The sequence below is a fragment of the Camellia sinensis genome, chromosome 2, assembly GCF_055761805.1.
Source record: "Camellia sinensis isolate YWXY chromosome 2, ASM5576180v1, whole genome shotgun sequence".
Classification (NCBI taxonomy): domain Eukaryota; kingdom Viridiplantae; phylum Streptophyta; class Magnoliopsida; order Ericales; family Theaceae; genus Camellia; species Camellia sinensis.
In genome coordinates, this window is record NC_138962.1 from 156,860,971 (window position 1) to 156,879,461 (window position 18,491).

General features: G+C 31.3%; 1 pseudogene; it reads left to right on the forward strand.

Annotated features, from left to right (window-relative positions):
• The first annotated feature begins 9,094 nt into the window (after positions 1 to 9,094).
• On the forward strand, positions 9,095 to 17,936 carry LOC114280440 (polygalacturonase-like; annotated as a pseudogene).
• The last annotated feature ends 555 nt before the right edge of the window (positions 17,937 to 18,491 follow it).

Here is an 18,491-nt window from a genome sequence, read left to right on the forward strand (position 1 = left end):
AAAAACGCCATTTGAAATGGCGTTTCTACTATTGATTCACCAACCAAAGCCAACACACTGACACACACACACCAATGAAATAATATAATTTTTATAATTTTCGTAAATATAAATCATTTTTAGGTTATGAATGGTTTGATTTATAATACGTATGTAAGGATAAAAATTTTTATAATCAAAAATATTTTTTTTAATTTTTATAATCAAAAATAATTTATAAATTATCAAAAATAATTTATAATACGTATGTATTATTTAAATCTTTACATTTTTTATTTAAAATTTTTTACAGTAAACCGATCTTCACATTTTATAATACGTATGTATTATTATTCAAAAATAATTTATAAAAATTTATAATTAATACGTATGTAAATAATTTAATACGTATCTTCACATTTACATTTACAGTAAACCCATCTTCACATTTACATACGTATGGTTTAAGGGTAAATTTTTTTATAAATGACTTAAATGATAAATCAAACCATTCATAACCTAAAATTTTTTACCCTTACATGCGTATGGTTTAAATAATTTATAAAAATTATTGCCATACGTATGTAAAAATCGATTATAAAAATTGTAAAAATTGATTATAATTTTTTTTATATATAATAATAATTTATAATAATCAATTATATAATTTTTATAATTTTTAAAATTTTTTTAATTTTTACAATTTTTACAATTTTTTTACCCTTTATTTTATAAATAAAGGGTAAAAAAATGATTTATATTTACGAAAATTATATTTTGCAATTTTAAAAATTACAAATAATCTAAATGTGAAGATGGATTTACTGTAATAATTTTTGAATAATTTTTGCAATTTTTATAATCGATTTTTACATACGTATGACAATAATTTTTATAAATTATTTAAACCATACGTATGTAAGGGTAAAAAAATTTAGGTTATGGATGGTTTGATTTATCATTTAAGTCATTTATCAAAAAAATTACCCTTAAACCATACATATGTAAATGTGAAGATAGGTTTACTGTAAATATAAATGTGAAGATACGTATTAAATTATTTACATACGTATTAATTATAAATTTTTATAAATTATTTTTGAATAATACATAAGTATTATAAAATGTGAAGATGAGTTTACTGTGAAAAATTTTAAATAAAAAATGTAAAGATTCAAATAATACATACGTATTATAAATTATTATAAATTTTTTTATAATACATACGTATTATAAATTGTTTTTGATTATAAAAATTATAAAAATTATTTTTGATTATAAAATTTTTTATCCTTACATACGTATTATAAATCAAACCATTCATAACCTAAAAATGATTTATATTTACAAAAATTATAAAAATTATATAATTAATTATTATAAATTATTATTATATATAAAAATTATATTATTTCATTGGTGTGTGTGTGTTGGCTTTGGTTGGTGAATGAACAGTAGAAACGCCATTTCAAATGGCGTTTTAAAAAAAAAAAAAAAAAAATTATTATATGCACAGTAAAAGCGCTATTTTAAATAGCGTTTTCTTCAGAAATTTTTTTTATGTTAAAAGCGCGATTTGGAACAGCGTTTTCTTAATTAAAATCGCGATTTAAAATAGCGATTTCACTATTCATCAACTTTTGGCCTCCTAACAGTAAAAGCGCGAATAGTAATGGCGCTTTAGCTTAGTTTTGAAATTCTGTCAGAAGTTGGCCTAGTTTTAGAAATACAATGTAAAAAAGGCTTATATTGAGAAAAGCCTCACAGAAATGTTATGTCCAAGTATCAAGATCCACTGAAATATTGTATGCTTATTAGCATAGCAACTAGTAAAGAAACCTAGTGAGCAGCAACCAATGACTTGAGTTTGTGTTGAAATTTTAATAAAAATAAAATTCTTATTTCATTATTTCATTAATTTGGCTATTAAATAAATTAGATGAATGATAATGAGTTATGCTAGGAACCCTAAATAAATTACTAAACCTTTCACATAGGTGTGGGTTCCACACCAATGTGAAAGGTTTGATATTCTGTTTGGTAATTTGTTTGGGGTCTATAGCATTTTCCAATGATAAATACTTTGTCTCGTTATTCTATTCTTTAATAAGAATTTTATTATTCTTATTATATTATCATTATTTATATTTATATTTATATTTATTATATTTGAATTCATAGATTACAGAGAAGAGTCTTGCTAACAAGTGTTTTAAGAGCACACAAAAAAGACAAAATAAGTGTAAAATACAATACACTTTTTATTAGTTTTGTAACAATTTCACTCAATTTAAAACACTTTTTGACTTTTTCATTATTTTTAAAACACTTTTTACACTAATTCCAACGTTAAACAATGCATGGGGTACCTTTTAGCATGCCTACTAAGAATCCTATATAAACCTGTGTCTTCTAAAGGTGTGAGACATACAACGCATGCAAGAAAATACATGCATATGGGATATATTGAGACTTTACTTGAGAGTTTTCTTTTATCTATTTTTTATAATTTTGGGCGTATTTCGTTCGTAGTTTATATTCTCCTGATAGGGTGAACAACAAACAAGGAAAATTGTGAGCATTTGGGTTGTATCTTGGAGTCTTTACACTCCGGTTGTACGAGACGTGGCGAGAAATAATGACTTTAGGACAGTGACTATACGCCTGGAGACACTTTCTTTCCTTATATGGATTACTAGCATCGACGATATTCTTCCTCCAGGACTTTATTATTATTTTCTTTTTACTAAATAACGAGATACAAAACCATAGTTTAGAGTCATAATGGGGGTGTTTGTTTCAGCTTTTCAGAGCCAACTTATGGCTTTTAGCTTTGAAATAGTTATTTTGGACTGTTTGGTTAAACTTATTTCAAATAGCTTCTGATTCTAACAGCTTATTTTAACTCAAAAAATTGATTCTGAGAAGCTGCTCACCCTTTGCTTCTGATTATCAGCTTCTGCTGTGAACATGTTAATTTATGGTTATACTCTTAAATTTTTTTTTTTTTTTTTAAAAATAGAAAAAGACTCAAATAGACTATAGATTATTATTATTATTATTTTTTATGAGAAATGTAGACAAATAAAAAATAAAAATTAATTGAAAAAACTATTTCACAGCTTATTTAACAAATACTACTCAGCAACTTAAATCTATAATCTAATAGTTGCACCAAACAGATTAACAACTTCTGATTAAAGTCATAATCTATAATCTGTTAAGTTATAATCTATAAGCTGTTTTAACAGCTACACCAAACGGGGCCAATATAGAGCCATTTAATCTAATAGAGAGCATCAAAGTACAAAGGATAAATTACACTTTTGCCTCGTTTATGTTTATTCATTTTTTCACTTTGGCCCTTCATGTTCCAATTTACTCCTAAAACTAATTTATGTTCAAAATTATACAAAAAAATACCACGTTAACTGCCACATAACATAAAAGATATATTATTATATTAGAGTTTGAATTTGTATTATAAGTGTGGGTTATATATAATAAAATATTTTAATGCTATGTGGTAGTTAGTGTAGTATTTTCGGTTTAATTTTGAACATAAATTAATTTTAGGAGTAAATTAGAAAAAACTTAAAATATAAAAGGTCAAAGTGAGAAAAAATAAACTTCAAGTACCAAAATAAAAAAATGACCAAATATAAAAGGGGCAAAATATAATTTACCCAAGTACAACAGATAGAAAAACCTAAATACTAAAAAGGTTCCCGGATTGATACAAAAAGAGATAAAGACACCTAAAAAACTAAGAAGACATTTTTAGGTTGTGATGCAAGGGGAGATATTCAATGCCAATTTGCCTCCACCAATTTGAAGAAAAAAAATTAGTATGCAAAAGCTTTCCAATGCACTATTTCCAAGGTACAATGAAGCAAGGTTGTGTTTAGTTTAGGAATTTAGAAATAGATTTAGAAATAAAAAGGAAAAAGGCATGTCAAATGTAGTTATATTTTATTCACTTTTCACATTTTGGAACAAAGTAACCTCCAAAATGTTGTTGATTGATTAAACTCTTAACAATGTTGATTGGCTCATCTCCATCTATCACAAAATCAACTTTTTCAAGATTTGATTTTATGATATACTTGATTAATTTCTTATTTATTCCTTTGACCGACATGGTGATCTCATATTGAAATTCGTTGAATTGGTTTCTTATCTTGATCATATCCAAAACAAGTGACTTGATTTTTACTATATTTGTACGCATAAACTCTGACATCTTTGATGGTGTAGCTATTTCCAAGATCGATTGGCTCTGATATCGCTTGTTACGTACCTTCTTCTTAACAAAATTAACAAACAAAAAAAAAAAAGACCCACTTTTGGGGGGGGGGGGAGGGGGAGAGAGAGACCTCCAATTGGTTTATAAAATTAACAAAAATAAAAACAAAAGAAATATGTGAGAAAGATCCACTCTGAGGGGGGAAGGCCTCCAATTAGTTGGCATTGAGGAGAACAAGCCCTTTATAACTTCACAGAAGTTAAAACATATAAATATATTGAGCATATTTTATTTAATAACAAATCTGATTAATATACAGAGAGTTGTAACAGACAACCCTATTCATGACTCTACTACTAACTAATTCCAAATATTAAATAAATAAATATTTATGAAATTAAGTATGCAACATAAGATCTGCAAGTTAAACTTTAAAGGAAAATGCTACACATACATAAAATTTATACAAAAAGCTTTACAAGAATGGTGTAGCAATGTCATTATTGTAAATAAACTCAACTTTAATAATATTTTGTTTTAAAGTGAAAGGTTCACAATGAATGAGTCACATCATTATATATGAATTTTTTATTTGTATAGTATTATTCAATCTTAAATTAACATGTGATCCATGGAGGTCCTAATAGATACACACATTAATTCTTTTGTGAAGGAACATGGGGTTATGTAACCAAAAAAGTGAGTTGCATCCTTATGATCTCAAGATAGTGTTGCAGGATGCTCAAGTTAAAGAATCTATATTTATTCAAGGAATCTGTCTCAACTTTTTATTTTTAGGCAAAAAGGATATAAGGGTACAATTTTGAACGTGATCAAACAAGTCTTTACTCATTAGGGAGATGGACAAGAGAGGTCTAGACGGGTCCAACAACACAGGGTACCGCACACACAAAAATCCCCAAATTCCCCCTTATAATAGTGGAAAAGGGACAATATTAAGCCAAAGTAATTTGTCTAAGCTCGACCAAATCATGATATTAATGTCAAACTTTTATGTTTGGCTTGGTCGACAATATTTTTTTCTATTTTTTATGTTGCTTTTTGTTGTTTTCCAATTGTTTATTTGATTTTTTGTTGTTTTAATTTCTAAATATGATAATCATCATAATTTAAAATAAAAAATTATTTCATAATAAATTAAAATAAATATTCCGGAACATGAACATATTGAATATATGTATACGAATTTCTTATGTAAAAAAAAAAAATGGAGAAGGAGAGGAAGATGAAGAAAGAATTTAAAATTTAAAACTCTTAGTTGTAAGAAGAATATAAAATCATATGCCTACATCTACACAAAAATGTTGCAAATAAAAGATTAATATAGAAAATGACCAAGGGTGGGAAGGAAATGAGAGAAAAATATGACAAGTATTAGAAACTTTATGGAAAATAAACATTTTAAAGGGATTAATTTTTTTAAAAGGAGCATTTACATAAATAAATAAATCAGAGATGCAAATTGAAATAAGATTTCATAACTATATGTTAAAAAGTAATTTTGAAAAAAGATTAGACGGCCACTTGCCTCTCTTGGGCATAAGGTAGCTCAGTCATTGTCCTTCAAGATGGGCTTAAATCATAATTTGACCCCAGCGCTACAAAAAAACATAATGATAAGGAGTCAATAACCTAAAATTGCTTAATAGATAAGAGTATTGTCCCAAACATTAGCGAGACTTAAACCCATGTCCTTCGTCTCCACTTTTCTAAATGATTCAATTCTTTAAGGCCATGTTTGTTTGGGCAGATTGGATCAGGTTGGATTAGCATTCCCATGACTAATAGTCCTAGGACTGCGAATCCTTTGGATTATGTATCCTATCTTATGTTTGGATTGAGTTAGGTTTATAAGGAGGACTAATAGTCCAGACTTTGGCTTAGTCTTTCAATTTATATCTCACCCCCCTCTGTGGGATTAAATAGTTCATCATATGTGGGATACTATATCTAGATGGATTGTTAGTCCGTACTTCAATTGTTTAACCAAACATCGGATTAATAATTTTATTGAACTATTAGTCCAATCCCAAGCTCATGTCCACCCAAACAAACATGACCTAAATGTAATGAAATGTACTGGAGAAAATCTGAAGGCAACCCAAGATCCGTTCAAACGTGCATTAGAATTGAATTACAAAAATTGAGTTAGTGTATGTCAGTCAACATTCGATTTATTTCCTCTCTCTCTGTCTCTTTCTCTTTTTGTGTGTGTGGATAATCTATATCTCCAATCCAACACAGTCTAATTGAAACTGAGTAACCTCATATTTACACAACTGAAAACTAATCTCTATAGGCTTTGAAATTAATAACTAGGCAAACTTTTAATATCATGAAATTCTTTTGTTTGAATGAATCATCAAATGGTTAGCTGTAATTGTAATGACATGGTAGGGTTTCTCATTCATTTTAATTTAAATGTTTGAAATTTCATCACCTATTGCCAGCTAGTTCCCCTAATGGGAGGGAGGGACCTAGTGTTGGAAACTCATGGAGTTCCATAAACCGCCCAAAACTTTATTCTTTTTGTACACTTTCTAACTTTTTTTTATTTTAAATTCAAAATTTCCACCGCTGGTGCCATGGTATAAAGGTAAATTATTACAAATATTTTCTTGACATTACAAAAATTACAATAATTCCCTATCAGAGTTTGTTGGTTTCAATCACAAAAAAAATAAAAATAAATAATAAATAAATAAAATAAAAAAATTAAATTAACTTTAATGCCCTAGGCATAGAGTTTCTTCTCCACCCCACTCTCCTTTCACAGCCCTTTCATTGCGGACAACTTTGACACTCTAAAACATTTCATCAAACATGCGAAGGACAAAAAAAAAAAAATCCCAACTCCACCTTTACTTTTATTAAAATAGTAAGCAATATAAAATAAACATAGTAAGTAGCCATGACAAACAAATGTGAGAAAAAGAGATGTAGTGCAAAGATTGTTGATTTTGAAAAAGGGTCCCATGTTGTTGGTCCATCGTCGCGAATCGTGACCCATCAAATAAATTAATTGATGATGTTAGCAAATGGTGTTAGTTAACCTAACGGTTAGTTCTCTAATTCAATTATTGTAATTTTTATTATTAATTTTTTATGTTTTCACCAACAAGAAGTATTAGAAAGTGTCTGACAAGTGTTGTCACTTTAAAAAAAATTAAGGTTTTAAAAACCAAAATTTAGAGACAATTATTTTTTAGGGACTAAAGATTTTTTTTTTGCGAAAAGTGTTATTATATTTTTAGCAATGAAAATTAGATATTAGTGATGAATTATTATCTTTTTGAAATCAAATTTTTTGTCTAAAAAAAAAAAACCATTTTGAGACCAAATAATTTTGTCCCTAAAAATGTATTTATTAGTGACATTTTTAAAATTGTCGCTAAAAGCCTTATCTTTTACTTTTCATGACAACCTTTTAACAACTATCCTCACGACGATAGAAAGTAGTCCCTAAATGTCTTTTGCAATAAAATTTTCACTTTTAAAGGCCAAAAATTTTGATTTCTAAAACTCTTGTATGTTGTAGTGCGTGTTAGTATCCGACATGACATATCAACTTGCTATCTACTTACATTTAAGAATTCTCTATAGAAAAAATATAAAATTTGACCCTTATTAAAGTTTTTATTAATATTTCATTTTGACTCTAGACTAGTTTGCAAATGCAGTGGTTCATTGTTGTAATAGTAGGGTCAAGTTTGCTAAAACATCTGATCCCAACAAAAAAAAAAAAAAAAATTGACTAAAACATGTACAAACTAATTTGTAAATGCAGTGGATTCATTTGTTGTGTGAATATAAGAATTAGCACCATTTAAAATAAAAAATCATTTTATAACAAATTAAAATAGATATTCTAGAACATGAACATATATATGAATTTCTTGTGTAAAAAAAAAAAAAAAAAAGGAGAAGAGAAAGAAAGAATTTAAAATATAAAAATGTAGCAGATAAAAGATTAACATAGAAAATGTCCAAGGGTGGATTCATTTTTAGAACCTGCAAATAACTTTGTATTTTAAAATATATATAAATATATATATATATATATATATCTTGATTTTCTCTATTTTTTTTAAGCTCATGCAGCTTCACTGTTTTGGTGTCAATATAGACATCTATTTCAAGTATTCATTGTTTTGGTGTCTTGTTCTTCTTGCATTAGCAGTACTTTAGGGGACCAACTTCTTATAAATGATGATCAACCTCACAGTTTGAAGTATGAAACTGAGACTTTTGATCTTGCAAGGCATTATGATCAAGTTGGTGTCCCTACGGGCAGTGACGAAACCAGAAATTTAATGTAAAAAGGGCACATATTAATCACAACATTGATTTTTTTTTCCCCATAACAATTAACAACGAGGTATTATTAAATTTATTCATTTTATTTTTATTTTTATTACAATTATTCTAAGATTTACATTAACGTGAATTATAAATCCATAATCAATAACTAAATTCTATTAACTAAATAATCAATAAGTTCAATCCTCAACTTGAAAAAAGTGCCCCACAATGAGGAGAAATAAGCAACTAAACAAATCCTATTAGAAGAAATGAATTATCAATTGATTTAATTCTTGTCTTGACCTATCAACTATACAAGAATAATCAAAATAATAAAATAGAAAAATTTTAAAATTTTAAAAATACAAGAAATTTTACATAATTTAACAAGGGTCACTATTAAATTTTATAAAGGATAAATAATACATAATCTTTATTTATATGGGTAACAATATAAATATTGAAAGTTTAAGGGGGCCACGTAACCCCTTTAAGCCTTAGGTGACTCCGCCCCGCCTACAGGATGTCCATTTATGGTGAATGTGGATGACTTTGGAGCTAAAGGTCATGGAACAGAAGATTCAGAGGTATAGTTCTAAATTTTGAGAAGAGGAAATTATATATGAATTTTATAAGATTATCACAGTACAATTGAATTTGTAAAATGTGGTGTAAAAAATCATTGATTTTGACCTTTTTTTATGGATTAACATTCTTTCCCTTACAAATATGACAAAAATTAAATTTTCACCGTTTATAAATTATCACGTCATTACGAGTTTTAATACGCATCTTTCTTAGCTGTTTAGTTTTTTTTTTTTTAAAAAAAAAAAAAAAAAATCCTTTTATCAATTTATTGATTCTTTTATAATTGTTAATTATGTTGTGGAATTTTCATTTTTCAATTTTACTATAGAGGATCCAAATCCTTTCTTAATTAATTTTTTTGAGTCAAATATTTTTTGATTTGATGTGTCCTCAAGCATTTTTTTTTTCTTTTTAAATCCTTTTAATTTCAAAGATAAATGTTATTTAATTTATTTTAATTAAAGGCATTTAGGAAAGCTTGGGAGGAGGTTTGTTCTTACAAAGATAGCGTTCTTGTGGTCCCTGAGGATAGGATATATGAGCAAGGATTCTCTCTTTGTGTTCTCTACTTAACTCCCTCCTTACAACGATTAAGATTCATCTAAAAATAATCTAACGGCTCAAATCACTTTATTAAAAAAAATTAAAAATTAAAAAGTAATTTTTTTGAAAAGATTTGAACCATTGAATTTTCTTAAAATGAATCTTGACCATTGTAAGGAGGGAGTGAAGTAGAGAAAGAAAGGAGGGGATCCTTGCTCTATATCACCTTAAGCCAATCAATTTTTCAGATCCTTGAAACTCTCGTATTTCAATGAAAGTGAGTTTATTATTATCAACAACACTACAAATCCAAATGAATTCAGAATTTATCTAGAAAAAAAAACTTTAATAGTTCAAATTCATTTTATTCATGGATCTCACACTTTATCAATTTAATTTCCAATTCAACATAAATTATGAATTGATTAAGGTGGTTGATAACATTTTTGTATTATTACTAGTCAAATATGACTTATTAGTGAAACTACACACACACCCAAGGGCAATGGGTGGGTGGCAAAGAGGTTTACACCCAAATGATTTGGTAGGTAATAAGAGGTTATATATGATTCGAGTCTTATCAACAGTTGTTGAGGGCATGAGACTTATGGTCATTAATTTTTGGTCACTAGTTTTTTTCTTTTTATTTTTAGGGTTAGGTTCAAAGAGTTTGTGAATCCTAATTTATTTATTCTTCTGTTTTGAATATTCAGTAACTGCAATAAGTTTCTTGGAGTCAATTCATATATGACATTTGCTCTGACTTTGGGGCTTCCACAAGTGGGTGGTGGGATTGATTCTCCAAGATTAGTCGAGATAATCGTAAATTAGCCCGAACATTGGTTATCAAAAATAATAAAATAAAAATAATCACGGATAGGAGGATTACCATACTCTAATTGTTCTTTAACCTTTTGATTTTCAATTTCGTGAAAAATAATAATAATAAATTAATAATAATGCATATTGTGGAAATGCGTTCATGCTACTCAGATCGATGGAACCATCAAAGCTTCCGTCAATCCATGGGACTATAAACATAGTCCAAAACACTTGCTTCTATTTCAAAATCTTCGAAACTTTGAGGTAGAAGGTGGTGGAACCATCAACGGAAATGGGAAGATATGGCGGAAAAAATCTTGCAAAATTGACAAAAGCCGAGTATGTCATTCCATTAAATTCTTTTATCCTGTGTTTGATTGGAAAATTTGAGAAGAGATTCGGAAAGGAAAAGAGAAAAGATAGGTGAAATATGAATAAAATATACCTACATTTCGCCTAATTTTACATGCCTTTTTCCTTTACCTTTCCAAATCTCTCCCCAAATCCTCCAATCAAATATAGCATTAATCAATTTCATTAACTTTCTTGTCACATAAATATATATATATATATATATATATATATATCATTCAAATATTTTCTTTGAATCAATTTTGTTTGCTTTCTTTCCTTTGAGTTTCTACTAACAAGCAATTTTTTTATTTTTTATTTTCCTTTCTATTTTTTCAGCGTTGCACGGATGCACCAACGGTACTTGTTATTTATTTTTATCTTTTTATAGCTTTACTATATATTTAAAAAAAGAAGAAAAAAATTATGGAAAAGTCACAGAATAGACCAAGGAGAGACTTTTCTCTGATTTTTTTTTCTTTGTCAATAGAATGTCGTAATTTTATGGCTTGGCTTGACTCTCAACATTTTGATCCTACAAATTACTTAACCAAAAATTTGAAAATCAATTTGTCAAAATCTTTGTAAATGTATTACAGGTTGCAACGTTTCTTGGATGCAAGAACTTGAAAGTGTCTGGCTTGCAGGTTCGAAATTCGTAACAAATACACATTTTATTTCAGAAATGTGTTAATGTTAAAGTACGGAACCTCATAATAGTTACACCGGGAAATAGTCCTAACACTGATGGAATTCATGTCACTAATACCCAAAATATTCAGATCATGAACTCTGTCATTAAAACGGGTGAGTAAAAGAATAGAAAAAGAAATTTTTTATTCATATTTTCTTTAATTAGACACAAATACATTGGATCTTCCATGTATTTATTAATAGGAAAATGTTTGAGGGCCACAATTTTATGGCTCAAATGGCTCAAAATTGCCAAAACGACGATAACAATTTTTGGTAAAATAAAAAAAAGAAAAAAAAAATCAATATACAGCATTTCTATGATATTTTTCCAAATGAAATGACCAAAATGATTGAAAATTTGCTTTTTCTAATTTTTGGGTTCTCTTCTTTTTCTTTTTATTTTTTTCCTTCTTTTTTTCTTTTACTGAAGGTGATGATTGTATTTCAATAGTAAGTGGGTCAAAAAATATCAAAGTCACAGACATAACCTGCGGACCACGTCATGGAATCAGGTCTCATATTGTAACACCAACCAACTACTACTTACCCATTTTCAACAAAACAATTCTACTTCCATAGCTTGACTTTTTTTCTTTTTTTGCCTTTGTTATTGATCTCATTGACATATTTTTTAAGTCATTTCCAGCATTGGAAGCCTAAGACAAGGTAACTCAGAAGCCAGGGTCTTAGATGTGAGTGTCAACAGAGTAAAATTTTCTGGAAGCACAAATGGAGTTAGAATAAAGACATGGCAGGTAGTAAGGGAGGGTTGTTTTTCAAACTTCCTGTTAATGTACACTAAACCTAACCCACTAACCTAACCCACTACATCCACCCCACTAAACCTAACACACTTACCATCTCCACTACCACCCACCACCTCCACTACCATCCACTACCACCACTCACTTACCTCACACCTCTCCTATATAATAGCTTGTAACATACAAATCAATACACATCAATCTTGTAATATACAAAATCAATCAATAATAATATAGATACATTATTCTCTGTATTTCTCTCTTTACACATTAGAATTAACATGGTATCAGAGCTAGGTTAACAACCTAGTCATTCTGCTTCACCGGCGGGCGGCAGTCTCGCCTTGGCCGCCCACCGGACCTCTCCACATACCTTCACTCCGCTGCCACAAATTCCATCGCAGGTGCCACCCTCTTCGCCATCGTCTCACGCACCCTCGTTGCAAGCAACAGGACAACCACCACGCCGCCACTCGCGGCAGCCACCACAGTCGACCTCGGCCCCGACGCCGCCTTGTAATGTGCCTCCGTACCGCCGCCGGAGCTCGGGGCCGCGCAACAGCCGCAGCGCTACCCGCTCGACAAAAACAGAAACAGAACCCATGTTCTCTCTGACTCTTTCATGCAAACAAACTCTTCGCTTCTCTTTCTCTCCTCTCCTCTCTTCTCTCTCCTCTATTTTTTTCACCTCTGCGAGCTCACCGTCGCCATCTCACCGCGCCATCCCCTCATCGTAGTCAAACCGTCGCCGAATGATGCCGGCGTCAGATCTCAGATCTCTCTCTTCCCGAGGTCACCGCTGTGGGATCCGACCCTACGTCTCTCTCGCGCCGTGGGATCTGATTCAATTTGCTACTACCCCCGCACACAGAGCTCTTTTGAGATGGGTTTGTTTTGGGTGTTGTGCTCATTCAAGATTTCATTATTATAAAGTTCAGTTGGTGACCCCTTTCCCACCCATGTTTCCACTACCCACATACCCACCACACTTTTTTTAATATTTCCACCTTTTCCTCTTGTTTTTATTTTTATTTATTTTTTATATTTTTTTTTTTTTTTTTTTATTCATCACCCACCTAGGCCTGTCTCTTAGGGGTGCTTTTTTGAGCATTACACACCTGCACCAGCACATTAGCTTTGCATAATCAAGTACCGGCATCACTCCATTTTCCAGTTCAAAAAAAAAAAAAAAAAAACAAAAAACAAAACAAAAACAAAAACAAAAAAAAACAAAAAAAAAAAAAAAAAAAAAAAAAAAAACTACATTCATTCCAGTTGATTTTTCTGCATTACCACACCTACCATTCGAGTTTGCACCACACACTTGCTTTATTCATATCAAGGATTCACCCCACTCACCATTCTCCATCAAAAAAAAAAAAAAAAAAAAAAAAAACAAAATCAAACCCAAACAAACAAACACAAACAAACCAACCACACCCACAGTGGGATTTTTCTTCTCTACTCTGCTGCAGGTCTCTTCTTTTTGCCTCCGTCCTGGCCGGCCCTTGACGGTGTTGCTTCAGTGCTTCCTCGTCCACCGAACACGTTCACTCCCCCATACTCCTCCACTGCAGCATCTGGCGGACCTCCAAAACGGAACATCACGGTGGCCTTCCGCTTCAGCTCCTTGTTTTCTGCCCTTAGCACGCTTATCTCTGCTCGCGCATCCTTATACATGCGTTGGAGCAGAGCCAGCTGGGAGTTTAATTGCTGCACCTCATTTGTCCTACTCTGCAGCCGGTGCGACAAGTTTGTGACCGCCGTCATGGACTCCACACATGCCTTCAACGTATACTGATTAGCCTCCACATCCGTTTGCACTGCCATTTTTTGCTCCACCGACTGCATCGGAAAGTTCAACGGAGCAAACCCAGTGGTGTTTGGTTGAGGTTCACGGGACACCGCACCAGTTCTCTCTCCTGTGGACTCGTTGAGATCGGGAAAGAGAGTGAGCAGCCCACGGGACGACGAAGCCATTTTCTCTCGCAACCGAGTGTTACAGACTCTCTCTCTCAGCACAACAGTGTTACAGCCTCTCTCTCTCAGCACAACGCAGAATTCTTCAGAGAATTTCTCTCGCAGGTTTTTTGCCTCAGCCTCAGCCTCTGTCTTATAGCCGAGGCAGCCACGCGCATCGCGCGCCTCTTCCCACCAGCCGACAACACGGGCGCGCAAGCCAAGGCGCCCACGTGCCTCGCCATCATGTCCGGCACGTCTTTTGATGAATCGGGCACGCCTTTTGATGGCACGCCTTTTGAGGGTGCGGGCACACCTTTTGAGGGCACGACTTTTGAGGGCTCGATATATATCTACATGTATATTTTTTTTTGGGCCGCCTATCTACCCACTCATACAGTGTCTTCTACCCCGGTCAGCTTTATCAATCCCTTTGTTTCAACCTCAAATAGGTTTCTATCTTCACACCTATTTGAGTTTGAGGGGGGGTTATATACAGTATCATGTATAAGTCGCTCATGGCGCACTCTCTAAGTCGCCCCCTTGGTGCACCACCATAACTCATACTACATCGGTCCGACATGACCCCGTAAATTGTCTTCTACAACGGTCCGACATGACCCCATAAACTGTCTTCTACAACGGTCTGACACGACCACACAGTGTCTGCTACATCGGTCCGACATGACCCCGTAAACTGTCTTCTACAACGGTCCGACATGACCCCGTAAACTGTCCTACTACATCGGTCCGACATGACCCCGTAAACTGTCTTCTACAACGGTCCGACATGACCCCGTAAACTGTCTTTTACAACGGTCCGACATGACCCCGTAAACTGTCTGCTCCAACGGTCCGACATGACCCCATAAACCGTCTTCTACATCGGTCTGACACGACCACACAGTGTCTTCTACAACGGTCCGACATGACCCCGTAAACTGTCTGCTACAACGGTCCGACATGACCCTGTAAACTGTCTGCTACAACGGTCCGACACGACCATACCGTGTCTCCTATCCTGTTTTGTTTTTTATTTATCAGTTTACTTTTCTGCTTTGTTACTCTCTTCAAACTCAAGTTGGTTAGTTCCTATCCTCCTTGAGTTTGAGGGGGGCTGTTAATGTACACTAAACCTAACCCACTAACCTAACCCACTACATCCACCCCACTAAACCTAACACACTTACCATCTCCACTACCACCCACCACCTCCACTACCATCCACTACCACCACTCACTTACCTCACACCTCTCCTATATAATAGCTTGTAACATACAAATCAATACACATCAATCTTGTAATATACAAAATCAATCAATAATAATATAGATACATTATTCTCTGTATTTCTCTCTTTACACATTAGAATTAACACTTCCATATTTGGGCATTCTTCCAGCTTAATTCGTGTATCATTATATCAATGTTTGCAGTTATTCTTATTCATCTATCTGTTCATGTACAAAAGCAGTTTTGTATACACAATTAATTATGAGGATTATTGCTTCCATTCCATTTTCTTAGAGTTAAATTTCAAATCTTGTCATCTATCATGCATTAAAAATTGTATTATTATAATATTTGATACTAATGACAAAAATGAATTGTATTTATAATGGGCTTCCCTTAATCATCTATCATGCATGATAATAAATTGTGGCCAGAGATTTTCTAATCCCTAATTTTTTTTCATCCGTTTGTCTTAATAAATTATGAACCCTTGGAAAATTTGGAATTCTTGAGACACAAGAATCTTGAAATATAATCCTATAACTAAGAGTGCGTTTTGTAACAAATAAATTTAGAAACATAAGATCCTATACCTCAAATTACAACATATATATTATTTAAGCATGATTAGAATGCTAGCATTTGGATACATATATAAGCATGCTAGCTTTTGACTTTAATGTGGAGAATCATTATAGGAATCAATACTCCACTTGTTTTTCAATGTCACGAGGGAGAGAAGCTAGTCAATTCTTCTACAAGCACTAAACAAGATTAATTTTCTCTGTTCTAATTGTGATGATAAGGATGTTTCATACTTGTACTTGGAGTGCAACTTGAGCGGGTTCAACTCGAGCAATCCAAACCCAGCTCAAATTTTTTTAAGGCTTGGATAAGATATTTTCAAATTCAGTATAGGTTTGAACAAAAAATTCAGAAGTCCGAATTAAATTTGTGTGGACTTGAGCAAAAATATCAAACAATCCGAGCAATCCGAAACCCGAATTATACATAAATAGATATATAAAAATATTAAATATATATATATATATATAAATTATTAGTCATTACATGATATTAAAAAGTAATTTAGATTATGAAATCATATTGAATATTTATTATATATACAAATAACATGAAATTTTACTTTTTTTTATTTTCACTCATAAATTGTAAAGACTACTATAGTGGCATTTTTCTTACATGATATAAATTATTTGTTTTGATAGTATTAATGATTTTCTATATATATAAAAAAATGTAAATAGAGTCAAATTTTAATAATTTAATAATGTAGCTGCAAAAAAAAAAAAAAAAAAAAAATTACAATTCGGATAATTCGGACAACTCGGGTTTAACTTGGGTCGGGCTTGGGTAGGCAACCTTGGATTACAATTAAGGCTTGGACAGATCTCAGTACAACTTTGGCTGGGTTTGGACAACCACCCAACTCGACTGAACTTGCTGACTTACACCCCTAACTTGTACACCCCACATGTACATAAGCAAAAACAAGACAATCTATATTCATTCATATGCATATAATAATTATGCTTTCTAATTTTTTTTTAAAAAAAGAAAATAGAACAAGACAAAAAGAAAAAAAGAAGTTTTAATTCAAAAATAGTAATGAATAGAGATTTTCATATTTGTTTTGTTTTTTAAAATTTGATTTTAATATGCAGGGCGGATCTAAATATGTAAAAAATATCAAATTTCAAGATGCTTTAATACATAATGTGAGCAACCCCATAATCATAGATCAAAATTATTGCGATCAAATCAAACCATACTTTGAATAGGTAATTTAAAAGACCCAACCCTGATAACCTTCAACATCATTAGAATCCTTAAATTACATGTGTCCTCTTTTCTTAAGTTGTACTAATAAAAAAGTAAAAAATTAAAAGACTGCTTTTTCAACAATAATCTAGTAGCACCAAACGTGACAGAAATTTCAAAAATATTAAATAAAAATATAAGCCTCTCTAATGAGTTGTACCAAACAGGGTGATGGCATGTAATAGTGATAGACTAATCATCTTATTTTGTTGTAATGAGTACACAGCCCTCAGCAGTGCAGGTAGAGAATATGTGGTACAAGAACATCATAGGAACAAGTGCTTCAAAAGTGGCCACACAACTTAACTGCAGCAAAAGCCTCCCATCTAAGGGGATTGTTTTGCAAGACATTATTTTGTCGCTGCCCAAACCGACCAAAACGCGACAGCTTCGTGTGATAATGTCAAATTAGCAAGTAGGGGAAGAGTTTCGCCACCGTGCTCAGGATCAGAATAGAATAGAAATGCTCATGAATATTTATCATAAAATTGTTGAGTTACTATGTAAATTATGAAAAATTATAGGGTGAATTACACTAATAGTCCCTATAGTTTGAGGCTAGTGTCATTTTGGTCCTTGACTTTTCAATTGTGACACATTTGACCCTAAATTTTAAATTTTGTTTCAAATAAGGACAATTGAAGATATTATTAGATTTTTCAAGGGTAAAATTGTCAATTTGTAAAATATAAACTAATTTGACAAAAATAAATGTCAAATAAATATTTTTGAATTTTCAAAAATTATTTCTACCCACTAAAAATAAAATTATATAAAATTGATAAATCTTTTAGATATTTTTTTTTACCAAATTAATTTTTATTATGTGTTTGGATGATGATCATGTAAAATTAATTTTTAAAAATTAATCATATAATTTTTATTAATTTTTATCAATTTTACATAATTTTATCATTGGTGGATAAAAAATAATTTTTGAAAAATTAAAAATATTTTTTTGATATTTATTTTTGTCAAATTAGTTTATATTTTATTAAATTGACTATTTTGCCCTTCAAATTAACAATGGTATCTTCAATTGTCCTTATTTGGAACAAGATTCAAAATTCAGAGTCAAATGTGTCACAATTAAAAAGTCAGGGACCAAAGTGACACGAGTCCCAAACTATAGGGACTGTTAGTA